Here is an 11,308-nt window from a genome sequence, read left to right on the forward strand (position 1 = left end):
AATAGGGAACACCAGAATTCCTGCTAGGGAGGCTAGTGGGGGGGACAGGCACGACCCATGGGTGGGGGGCAGGTGTGACCTGTGGGGGGCGAAGAGGGAAGGTGCGACCCATGAGCAGGGTGGGGTGGGGTCCCCCCAGCTAACCTACAACCCCATCCCTCCTGCCCCTCCCCACATTGTGACTTACTAGCTTGGCTCCAGAAGTGGCAAATATACTGTTTACTCTATGCCACTGGGTTTCAGGCATGGGGTATTCCCTCAGACCCCCATACCTTTGGGGTTCTGTCCTCGAGTCACCATTCAGCAGAGACCGGTGGGGTGGTAATCAGAAACTGCAACAGAGCATACTCAATAGGGCTATGAGAAGCTTCAGGTGCTGATTTGATTCAGGGGAGATTTGGCCCAATTTGGTGGCCGAATCTCTGAATCCAAATCAAATCAGGGAACCAATAAAACGATCTGAATTGATTCAGAGCTCTGGCAGCAGCTGGTGAGTTGGGGCATTTTTTTTTTCTTTTTTTTTTTTAAGGGCCGGGAGCTGGGGCAGGTGCCGCATAGAGGGGAAGCATCACCTCCCTGGACCTGTTCATCATTCATCTGCTAATGCATGATAAAGTGTGGTTAGCCTTGTTGATCACTTTTGTCACATTGACAATGCATGTTCATCTTGGAGTCAACTATGACTCCAAGATCCCTTTCCTCTGCTGAGAAGGTCATCACCCAGCCTGTAAGTGTGTTGGTGGTTCTTTTTGCCCAGGTGCAGCACTTTGCACTTGTCTTTGTTGAACTGCATCCTATTTCATTCTGCCCATTCTTCCAACCTGTCCAGATCTGCCTGGATCCATTCCCTACCCTCTGGTGTGTTAACTTTGCCCCATAATTTGGTATTATTTGTGAACTTGGACAGGATGCTCTCTATGCCCTGGTCCAAGTCACTAATGAAGACCTTGACTAGCACCGGTCCAAGGATCAAGCCTTGTGGGACTCCACTGCCTACATCTTTCCAGGTCAATATCGACACATCCACCATCACTCTCTGGGTGCGACCCCCTAAGCCAATTTGCCACCCACCTGACCACGTAATCATCTACATCACAGCCTGTCAGTTTATTCATGAGAATGGAATTTGATACTGTGGCAGAGCACCTTTGGGGGTGCTCGCCCCTTGAGGGCTCTCCACAGGCTCTGAGGAGAGCCTGCTTTGGAGGAGCAGTAGAGGAAAACTTCCCCAGGTACCATTTTAAGGGGGAAGGTGTGTGGCAGGGCACTGTTGGTGCCTGCCACTTTAAGACCTGAGCCAAACAGCCAACAAGTGCTAGATTGCGGCAGCCATTTTAGATCCCTGGCTGCCTATATAAACAGACCAGTTCCCTGCTGGCAGGCTAGGCAGTAATATTGCCTGGCTGCAAGGCTGCTGGTATCATCCTGGAGGTAGGGGAGGAGCTGTAGGGGATGACTTGGAGGCTCCTGGTCCTGGGCATGACCTAAAACTGCACCCTGCTGGGAGTGGGTGGCCTGGTGAGGCTCTCAGTGGTGTGGGAGCTCCCAGGAAATGCCAGGCCAGTGATCACCCTGGTAAAAAGTGGGTGGGGTGCCTTAACCCTAGCCCTCACCTTCGGGTGGGTTTGCATAACACCAGAGGTAGTGGGGGACCAGCTACAGCTGCAACCACCTGAGCCTTGTGGGGTGCAAGACCCTAAGGAGGAAGAGTGGGATGCCAGGCATGGCTGTGACCACCTGAGCTTTGTGGGGTGCAAGACCCTGAGGAGGGAGAGTGGGGGCCAGGCATGGTTACAGCCACCTGAGCCCACCGGGGCCCCAAGTGAGGGGGTGGTGTGGAGCCCCAAGTGAGGGGGGGCAGAGATGAGCAGCCCCAGTGAGGGGGGAGGAGATGAGGAACCCCAGTGAAGGAAGGGAAAACCAGAGGGCTGAGAGCCCAATATGTTTATATATAGATAGCACAATGACATGCTGCTCCAGAGGGGAAGTGAGAGTCCCTGTGAGACCCTGGAACACCAGTTATGGTGTGAGTCACCCCAGTTCCCAAAACTGGGTGGGTCACCTGCTAGTAGGGCCAGAAGGCAGGGCCCAGGAACGAGAGTGGGGCTAGAGGCTCAGAGGCCTGATACAGAATACCCTCAGCTGGTCAATGCTGGGGCCAGGACCAGAATGGTCAAAAGGGCCAGGGGGCCCACTGCGAGGGACACTCAGAGCTGAGGGCCTGGGGTTCTGACTGGCCTTGGAGGCGAGGCTCGGGCCTGTGGGGCCAAAGGTCTCGGAGGGACCATGCCCGAGAGGAGAAATGGTTTCAGGGAGCTAGACAGCCTGAATGAAGGCAGGGTAGGCCACCTGGATGGAGGGATCCTAGAGGGGTCCTGATTGGAAGATTCTGGGGCCCAGTTTGGGGCTGGTGAGATTAACATCAGTGGATGCCATCTGCGAGGCATGGGCTGCAGTGTAGGGGATGTATGGAGCTGCAGGTAGCACCCCCTGGCATCCTAATTTGTCCTGTAGGGGTCCTATGCTATGCTGCGCCTTCCTTTTGATCCCTATGTACCTGAAAAAGGACTTTTTGTTGTCCTTAATTTTTGTCACAAGCCTAAATTCTAATCCTGCTCTGGCCTTCCTAACTGATTCCCTGCAAGTGTGAGCCAGGGAGGTGTACTCCTGCCTGGTAGCTATCTACCCTCTGCTTCCACAGCTTGTATACCTCTTTCTTTGCCCTTAGGTTTTCCTGGGCTTCCCTGTTCATCCAAGAGGGCTTCTTGGTCCCTTTGCCCCCTTTTATGTGCAATGGGATTGTCTCCTTCTGTGCCCATAGGATCTCTCCCTTGAGGAATGACCACCCTTCTTGGGCCCCCATTTTACCAATGCTCTTGAGCTTTAACACCTCACTAACTAACTTCCTGAGCACATTGAAGTTAGTCTTTCTGAAATCTAGGACTTCAGCCCTGCTGGTTAGTTTACCCACCCTTGGTCGGATAGTGAATTCAGTCAATTGATGGTCACTATCCCCTAGGTTACCTTGTACCTGCAGATTCCCCACCAGGTCATCCCCTGTAGCTAACACCAAGTCCAGCAAGGATTTTCTCCTACTGGGATTGTGTACCTCCTGCATTAGGTGGAGCTCCTGTATGCAGGTCCTTGTATCCTGACCCACAATACCTCGGTTTGGCCCCCCTCTGATCCCATCTTTATTATAGAGGATGTATATTGTTTCTTAACATAAAAAGCTACACCCCCACCTTTTTTCCCCACTCTATCCTGTCTGTACAAACTGTAACCCTCAATACCTACTGCCCAATCATGAGTAGGGTCCCACCAAGTTTCAGTTGGTCCAACCAGGTCAAAGTTGTTGCTTGCAAGCAGGAGTACAAATTCCTCCTGCTTGTTCCCCTTGCTCCTAGCATTAGTGTAGAGACATTTAAGCCCCCCGATGGATGCCCTTGGTACCCCCCTGGGATCTCATGTAAGATCATGGGGTCTTTCTGATTACTGGGTTGGAGCTCTTGACAAGGTGCACAATTCATAATCCATTTCTCAATGTGGGCATTCATTTTAGGCCAATACATGATTTCTCAAGCTCATGCGTTTGACCTTTGTATGCCTTGATGGGGTGAGTGAAGCAATGTCAACATGTTGGTCCTCACACCACATGGAATGATTATTTTTGGCCCAATCATAAGTAAATCATCCTGAATCCAGATTTGGTCTCTGAGAGGCCAGTAGGGCTCTAGTTCAGGTTTGACTTGTTTTTGCCTGCTCAGCCATTCATTAAGATGCTGTGCTCTAAGGGATTGTAGTTCCTTGTCAGACTTCATGTGCTCCTGTAACTGCTGGAGTAAGTAGTCACTGAGTGGCTCTGTTTCTGTCAGAGCATGAATCACCTTTTCTGAGTGGAAAAGATCAGGTTCAGGAGGAGGAGTGAGCATTGTGGCTCCAGAAAACATGTCAGCCACTAACATGTCTTTGCCTTTGGTATAGTAAATCTGGATGTAATATTTTTTGGAGCTGCAACAACATCTTCTGTAGCCCTGCTGGAGCCTTTCCTATGGGCTTTGCAAAAATCTCTTCCAGCGGTTAGTGGTCCAACTGCACCCGTGCCTGGGTGCCACACACATATTAGTGGAACTTCGTCATGGCAAAGACAGTTGCCATTAGTTTTTTTTTCAATCTGCACATAATTTATCTTGGATTGCGTTAGAGCCCTTGAAGCATATGCAATTGGTTGATTCTACTGAAACAAACATACTCCTAAGCCATCTTTGGATGCATCAGCTTGGATTTCCAGCTGCTCTGCTGGGTTGAAGTACCTGAGCACAGGTGCCTTTGTGATGGTTTGCTTGAGCTTATCCAGGGCTTCCTAATGCTCGGGTCCCCATTGCCAGATGATGTCGTTCCTGAGAAGTGCTCTCAGCAGGACTGTCAGGCTGGACACATGTGCGATGTATTGTGTTGAGTACTGAATATCTCCGAGGAGTCTCTGAAGGCCTTTTTTGTTTGTGGGAGGGGGCATCCTGTTGATGGCTCCCACTTTGTCATCGTCTGGTTTGACACCATCTTTTGAGAAGTTATGGCCCATATACCTAACACTGTTGACTAAAAACTGTATTTTGTCCTTATTAAACTTTACTCCTTTCAGACGTGTTCTCTCCAGGACTTGTTTCAGGATAGTGTTACGCTCCTTTTTGGTAGCGGCTGCAATGACTATGTCATCCAAGATTATGTGGATTCCTGGAATGTCACCAAGGCAGTCATGATTCTTCTGTTTAAATACTTCGCTAGCTGACTTAACACCAAAGGGAAGGCGATAGATGTGGTACTGCCCCATTCCTTGTCCAATTTGACTTGCCAGTAACCGTCCTTTTCATCAAGAGTGCTGAACATCTTTTTATCTGACAAGCTTTTCTGCACATCTTCTACAGTGAGAATCGAAAAGTGCTGCCTCAGCACTGCCTTTTTGAGGTCTCATGGGTCTAGACAAAGTCGTAAGGAACCATCCTTCTTTTGTGTGATCACAAGCCTATTGCCCCAGGGAGTGGGCTTAATTACCTTCATAATGACTCCCACAGCTTCCAGCATTTCAAGGGCAGACTTCAACTTGCCTAGGGTTGCATAGGGAATTTTTCTACATCCAGGCACAACTGATGGTACTGCTGGGTCAACACAGATGTGGTGGGTACCAGAAAATTGGCCCAAACCTTCAAAAACATCCGGGTATATTTTGAGAAGGTCCGTCTTGGTTGCAGGTGCTGTCAGAGCCATTCCATGGACTCGTCTGATAAGGTCTACAGTGGTGCATGCCACCCTACCACGTATTGGTGGGGTCACTATTGTCTGTTATATACAAAGTTTAAATCAGATTAATTGCACACTGCAAATCTGGTGCTAATGATTGCACCTTGTGGTTTGATGTGTGCACCACCAAATTCAACCAATGTAACATGAGCTGGAGTCTTCCATACTTTGCCTTGCAAAGCCTTTGCTACATCTGCTGGGATAACGTTTGTTTCTGCTCCAGTATCTAACTTAAAACCAACTGGCAAGCCAGCAATCATGACTGTGCTATACCAGACATTCTGGTTATTAAAGGTCCTTGAATGCTGCCTTGCAGACATTGTGCTGACATATAGGGTACTGACTCCATTTTCAGACATTGGTGCCTCTCCCTTTGATATCCACATTTTTGCAAAGTGGTTCACTCCTGAGCATTTGTAACAAATTTCTCCAAAAGCTGCCCAGACCAAGGTTTGTGTGTGCTTCCACACCTTCTGCAGGCTCTGCCTTTGTTAGTCTGACTGCCCACCTGTGGAGCAAACTTCACTGGTGGCTTGCTTTGTTTTTGCAAAGTTCTCTGGCAGCTTTCCTTTTGCTCAACTGTATGCAAGCTTGCTTCTGCAGACATAACTAGGGCCTGAGCACTTGTGACAGCCTTTGCTTTGCAGGTATCCACAGTCTGTGCTAGGGTGAGGGAGGGATTTTCCAGAAGCCTTTCTTTGAGTTTGCAGTCAGTTCTGCTGAAGACAATTTTTTCCCCTCGACATAACATCCACAGCAAGTCCAAATTCACAATGCTGTGCTCTGCTTCTGAGCTCTGTAACAAAATCATCTATGCCTGCTGCCTGGTTGTATCTAAGCTGCCAGAACTGATACCTTTCAAAGACAGTGGTTTTTTGGGTTCACAGTAGTTCTTGAATACTGCAAACACCTCTGTAAGGGGTTTGTTATTAGGGTCTGCAAACCCCCGTTGCATGTTGTAAATTTCTAGGGGGTCTGGTGGTGAGTGAGGGGCAATGGCATGGGCAGGACACTGGCATATCAGGTCTGCTCAGTGTCACAAAGCAGCGATAGAGGGACAGCTGCAGCTGGACCCACTTCCTGGTGAGTGAAGGGGGCAGAGAGAGCTCTGATTTCCCATGGTTTAAACTCCCCCCCCCCCCCAAAAAAAAAAAAATATCAAACACCAAAGTTTATAGGTATTTGGAATTTATTTTATTATAGTGATGGAGGCACCAGTAGGTTTCCAAATTGCTTTAAAATTGTAAAAATAATCATAAACTGTTGTATTCAACTGATATATATATAAGTAGCATTTCATTCTAATCATGGAAAAACTTTGTGGTTTTTTTTAAATAGAAAACACCAGGATCCCCACAACTGATTGAAGTCTAGAACAGAGGTTCCTAACCACCAGGCTGTGGCCTGGTCCGGGCCATGGTGGGTTGGCTGTGGGGTCGTGGCATGAGCCCCCACTTGGAACCCTGTCTGTCCACTGGGGTGAGTGGCTTCCGGGATCACAGCTGAGCTTCCAGGATTAAAGTTGGGTGGTGGGGGAGCCCCAGGAGGGAGGCAGCTGGCTCTGTATGCCCTGTTCTGCTCCCACCGGGCCATGGTAAAAAAAGGTTGGGAACCACTGGTCTAGAATACCTGTTTTTTATTTGCAATTCATACTATACTCAACAGCTTATGTATATTTGCAATAAAACCCATTTATAAGAATCTTTTATTACAGTGTCAAATACATTAACAATTAAAAATACCAAAAAACAAATTCCATCTTGTATACCCGAAGAACTACATTGTGAATGATCAGCAGAGTTTAAACTCTGGAGGTTTAGGACCCTCACTTGAGCTATAAGAACTGAGTGCTAGCTTCTCTTAGAACAAGCTAAGAGAGCTACCATGGCACCCACTTAGCAAATAGATTGTGCAATTTGCAAAAGAGCACTGGACTGTTGGGAATCTAGGGTCCTATTGTGGGCCCTGGGATGACTGGTTTTGTGGTTAGTGTTGTAGCTGCAGATAACACAGCCAAGCAAATATATCTGGTAAATAGCGTTAGCCTGAAAGTCAGTGTAGCAGGATAGCTGAGATATAGGTCTGACAGATTAAGTTTTAGGCCTTTCATGGCAATAAGTGATCTTATGCAGCCTCAGTTAACCTGTTTGTTAAAAGATGGTGACAAACCATATCTCCTTCAAGTTATGATTGCAAAAGACTGCACATAAATACAAATAGCAGCCAGTACAAGATACGCATCTTGGACTGATGATCTGCTGGTTCTTTCGTTCTCATTCATTAAATAGTATGGTCTTGTTTGCTCCTGTACAGTAAAACAGGGAGGTTGATTCAGCTGAAAAGACCTTTCAGGGTTTGTGACCATGTTAAAGAGAATCAAATAGTTACCAGAGAAGATCATCAGGCACATATTTGTAGCCTGGGCAGTACTCCAAGATGTACCCCCTCTCCAATTGAAGGGATCAGAGCAGGTGCATGAGCGCTGTGGGAGGTATAGGGACCCTCCTTCCCCTATAGAGCAGAGTCAGATCACCATTGGGTACTTAACCATATACTTTTTAATGGGAAAAACAGTAGTGGGATCATAACATGTATAAACCAGAGGGTATAGGGGACACTACAATGCCCTGAGGGGGCAGGATTCAATAAATCATGACTTACAGTCATACACATATTCATCCAGTTGACAGAAGACAGGTTTAACAAAGTATGAAACACAAACAGCACAACAAACAATACTGGTTCGCAAAATAAAAAATGCACAAGATACAAAACATCAAATAACAAGAGATAGAGGATATAGGTAATATGGACTCCTTTCACAATGACAAAAATTTCTCCCTATCACTTCACTCACTCAAGCTGAAACTTGAACTCAGATCTTCCACATGACAGGCAGAAACTATACCACAAGGCACCAGTCCTGGAACTAATCCAAGCTGCTAGGGGTTTTGACCTTTCAGGAGCCCCTGCTTCATGTCAAGCTGCCCTGCCTCTGGCTAGAGAAGCTGGAAGCAGAGCTGGGAGCCTCTCGGGTCACTGCTCAGCTTGTTGCTGGAGATGGAGAACCTCTCCTGCTGACTACAGCCTCTTGTAGGGGGAACCTGGATTCCAGCAGGGAGCCTCTCCTGCCAGGCACACACCGCTCTGCTGAGGGTCCAACTGCTGCCTGCAGGTCCCACTCCTTCAGGTTCTTCTGAGGCAACTGCTCCCACCCAGCTCTTTGAAACTTCTCTCATGGTCCCCCACCTTAGTCAGCTGCGCTGCCCCTTTTATCCCCCTCCAGGTGACCCAAGGGGCCAATCAGGGGACATGGAGGGTGAGTCTCTGGGGCTTGATTGGTGAAGAAAGGGAATCCCAAGCCCTCCAATCATTTCTTACCCTTTCAAAACCCCTGGGCCAAATCACTACCAGCTAGCCTGTCACATATTGGTACCCAGACACCAGTTGAGCAGAGAAAAATGTGGACCTGAGGGGGTGAGCCAGAGGGTTTGTAATTACACTACCAGAAGTCAAAGTGTCAGCCTATTCTGTGGAATCTCAATCTGATCACACGAACAAAGGCACTGGTGACTTCAAGTTTCATTAGGATGGCAGAGCAGGGGTGTCAAATATGTGGACTCTGGGCTGAATCTGCCAGCAGAGCTCCATAATCCAGCTCCCAGTGCTGCCCTGTTGACCCACATGCTGTACTGCACTTGCCCTAAGCCACATGCAGTACTCGCTGGGGCTGGGGCTGGGTCCCTGGCTACACCACTCACTGGGGCTGGTTGCAGGGTGCACCACAGGCTGCAGTCACATGGGCTGGCATCCCAGGCCACACTGAGTGCCACACGTGCTGGATCAGATATGTGGGAGGTGGGGTGGGGGTCTGTGGGCCTGATCCAGTCCAAGAACCAGCCCTGTTCCACTAATCTAGTCCACATGGCCAGATACATTTGATGCCCCTGTTATAGAGGGTCAAATAACCAACGTGTGGTACGTTTGGTGATACTGCAATAACTTGTATGATGAGATAACTTTGCTGAATTTACCAAAAGGAAATCTGGGCTTGTAGAAAAGTAACTACTCATCTCCAAGAAAGTTGTCAATCAAAGTTTTTGTCACAGACTTCTTTCTTTCACATTGATGTGACTTGCAGCTGCTAAACAATATCCTAAGCTCTGTTCCTACAAGAAACGCAATCAATGAAATGGCACAGAGAATGTTGGAAGACCAGAGAGAAATCAGTTGAGTCAAGCACTGACACCTAAAGACCTTGATACTTTTCTACTGAAGCAGGCACTGGAGATTAACAATGGTAACATGGTGGATGCAAAAGAACTAGAAATCATTAGTTCCAAAAAAACTCCAGATGTTACAGTTAAGTGACAATATGCCAAATAACAGGCACTGAAATGATGAAAGCACCAAAGGTCAGAGGTGTCAAATACTAATATGCTAGGGGCCTAGGGCTGTTTTACTTAGGTTAAGATGGAAGCAAAAACAAATATAATTTTGTTGGAATGAGTTAAAAACAATTTGCAGTGCTGTGAAATACAAGCCTCATTACCAGGAGCAGCTAATTGACAACAGAACCGCAGAACAAAGGATGATTGATGGAACATCCAGGCCATTAAAAAGAAGAGAGGGGCATTAACATTTGTGGCATGAAGAGTTTAGCAGGGATCAGGTAGGTTATAATGAGCCAAAAAGTCGTGAGTCCCTCAGCACTTCCTGACTCAAAATGCTGCTGTCACTGGCAGGCAGTTGGTTTTAACCTTTGGGTGGAACAGGAATTGGAAGGGGGGTTGTCTGTGCACCAGTGCACCCCTGCCTGGATCCACCCCTCCATACTGAACAGGAACTAGACCCTGACTAGTGACAAAAGAAAACCCTGGTCCCTGAAAGAACACAGGACTGGAAGGGGCCTATCAAGTCCAGTCTGTTGCACTTGCAAGCAACCATTTACCCAAGGAGTCCCTCAAATCTCTGCTTTAAACACTCACACACAACTACAAGGCACAAGACTAAAGCCGCAAGCATGGGTAGCTGGTGCCTCCTGAGTCTGGGGGGGGGACACCAGCAGCCAATCACCTGCCCCTGCCCCCCCATGCATTGCCTGTGCCCCAAGACCACCATAGCATGCACTTGGTACAAGCAGAGAAGATGAGACTTTGCTACTGCCCTGCCAAAGCCGTGAGGGAAGTAACCAGCTGATACACACATGCACGCACACACACAAATCCAAGGAAGAGAATCCAGGACTACAAAGGAGAGCAAAGCCCCATGCTACAGAGGAGAGCAGTCTGCACAGGTCTCCTCAGCCCCACCGGGGGGAAAACTTCATTCCCACTCTCAGATGTGGCAACCCAGATGGCCCTGAGCTAGGGTGGCCATTCATCTGGTTTTGTAGAGGATGGTCCAGTTCTCTGGTCCTCTGTTCTCTAGTGATATGAAACCGGATGCCTTTATGTCCTCTATTTTTCCACCTCTCGGTATCCCCCCCGCCACCAACAGGGGTTGTGGCTCCCCGCAGGAGCTCCCCGCTCGCTGTCACCGTCTTGCGCCCCCAGCCTCGCGAGGCACGTGACTGTTCATGGTGGTGGGGACAAAATGCAACTGCCCTCTGTTCTTGGGTACCTCGACGGCCACGCTGCCCTGAGCAGCCAGCACCCCTTGCAGCAGGCCTCTGGGTTTCCCAGCGTGGCCAGGAGCAGCCCTAGGTGTGGCTCCTTCCAGGCCGGGGAAACCCTCTTTCAGGAGGCAGCAGCTTTCCAGAGGGAAAACAGACCTTCTGGTCCCTGCAGGTGACGGGTGAGGCCTTGATGCAGGCACAGCCCCGCTCCCCGCGCCGGGTTGCCACATCCCGATTCATAAAGCCCAGGGGGGGAGGGATTTATAAATGCGCATTTCACGCTCTCTGCCTCGCTCCAGGCCTCCCTGTCCCCCAGCACAAAGGGCGGACCGGCGCCGGGGCCGCAGCAGGGCGCGGACGCGTGTCCAACCCCTGCCGGGAGGTGCTGCCAAG

This window comes from Gavialis gangeticus, unplaced genomic scaffold (assembly GCF_001723915.1).
Source record: "Gavialis gangeticus isolate Ggan-Ray unplaced genomic scaffold, GavGan_comp1, whole genome shotgun sequence".
Lineage (NCBI taxonomy): Eukaryota > Metazoa > Chordata > Crocodylia > Gavialidae > Gavialis > Gavialis gangeticus.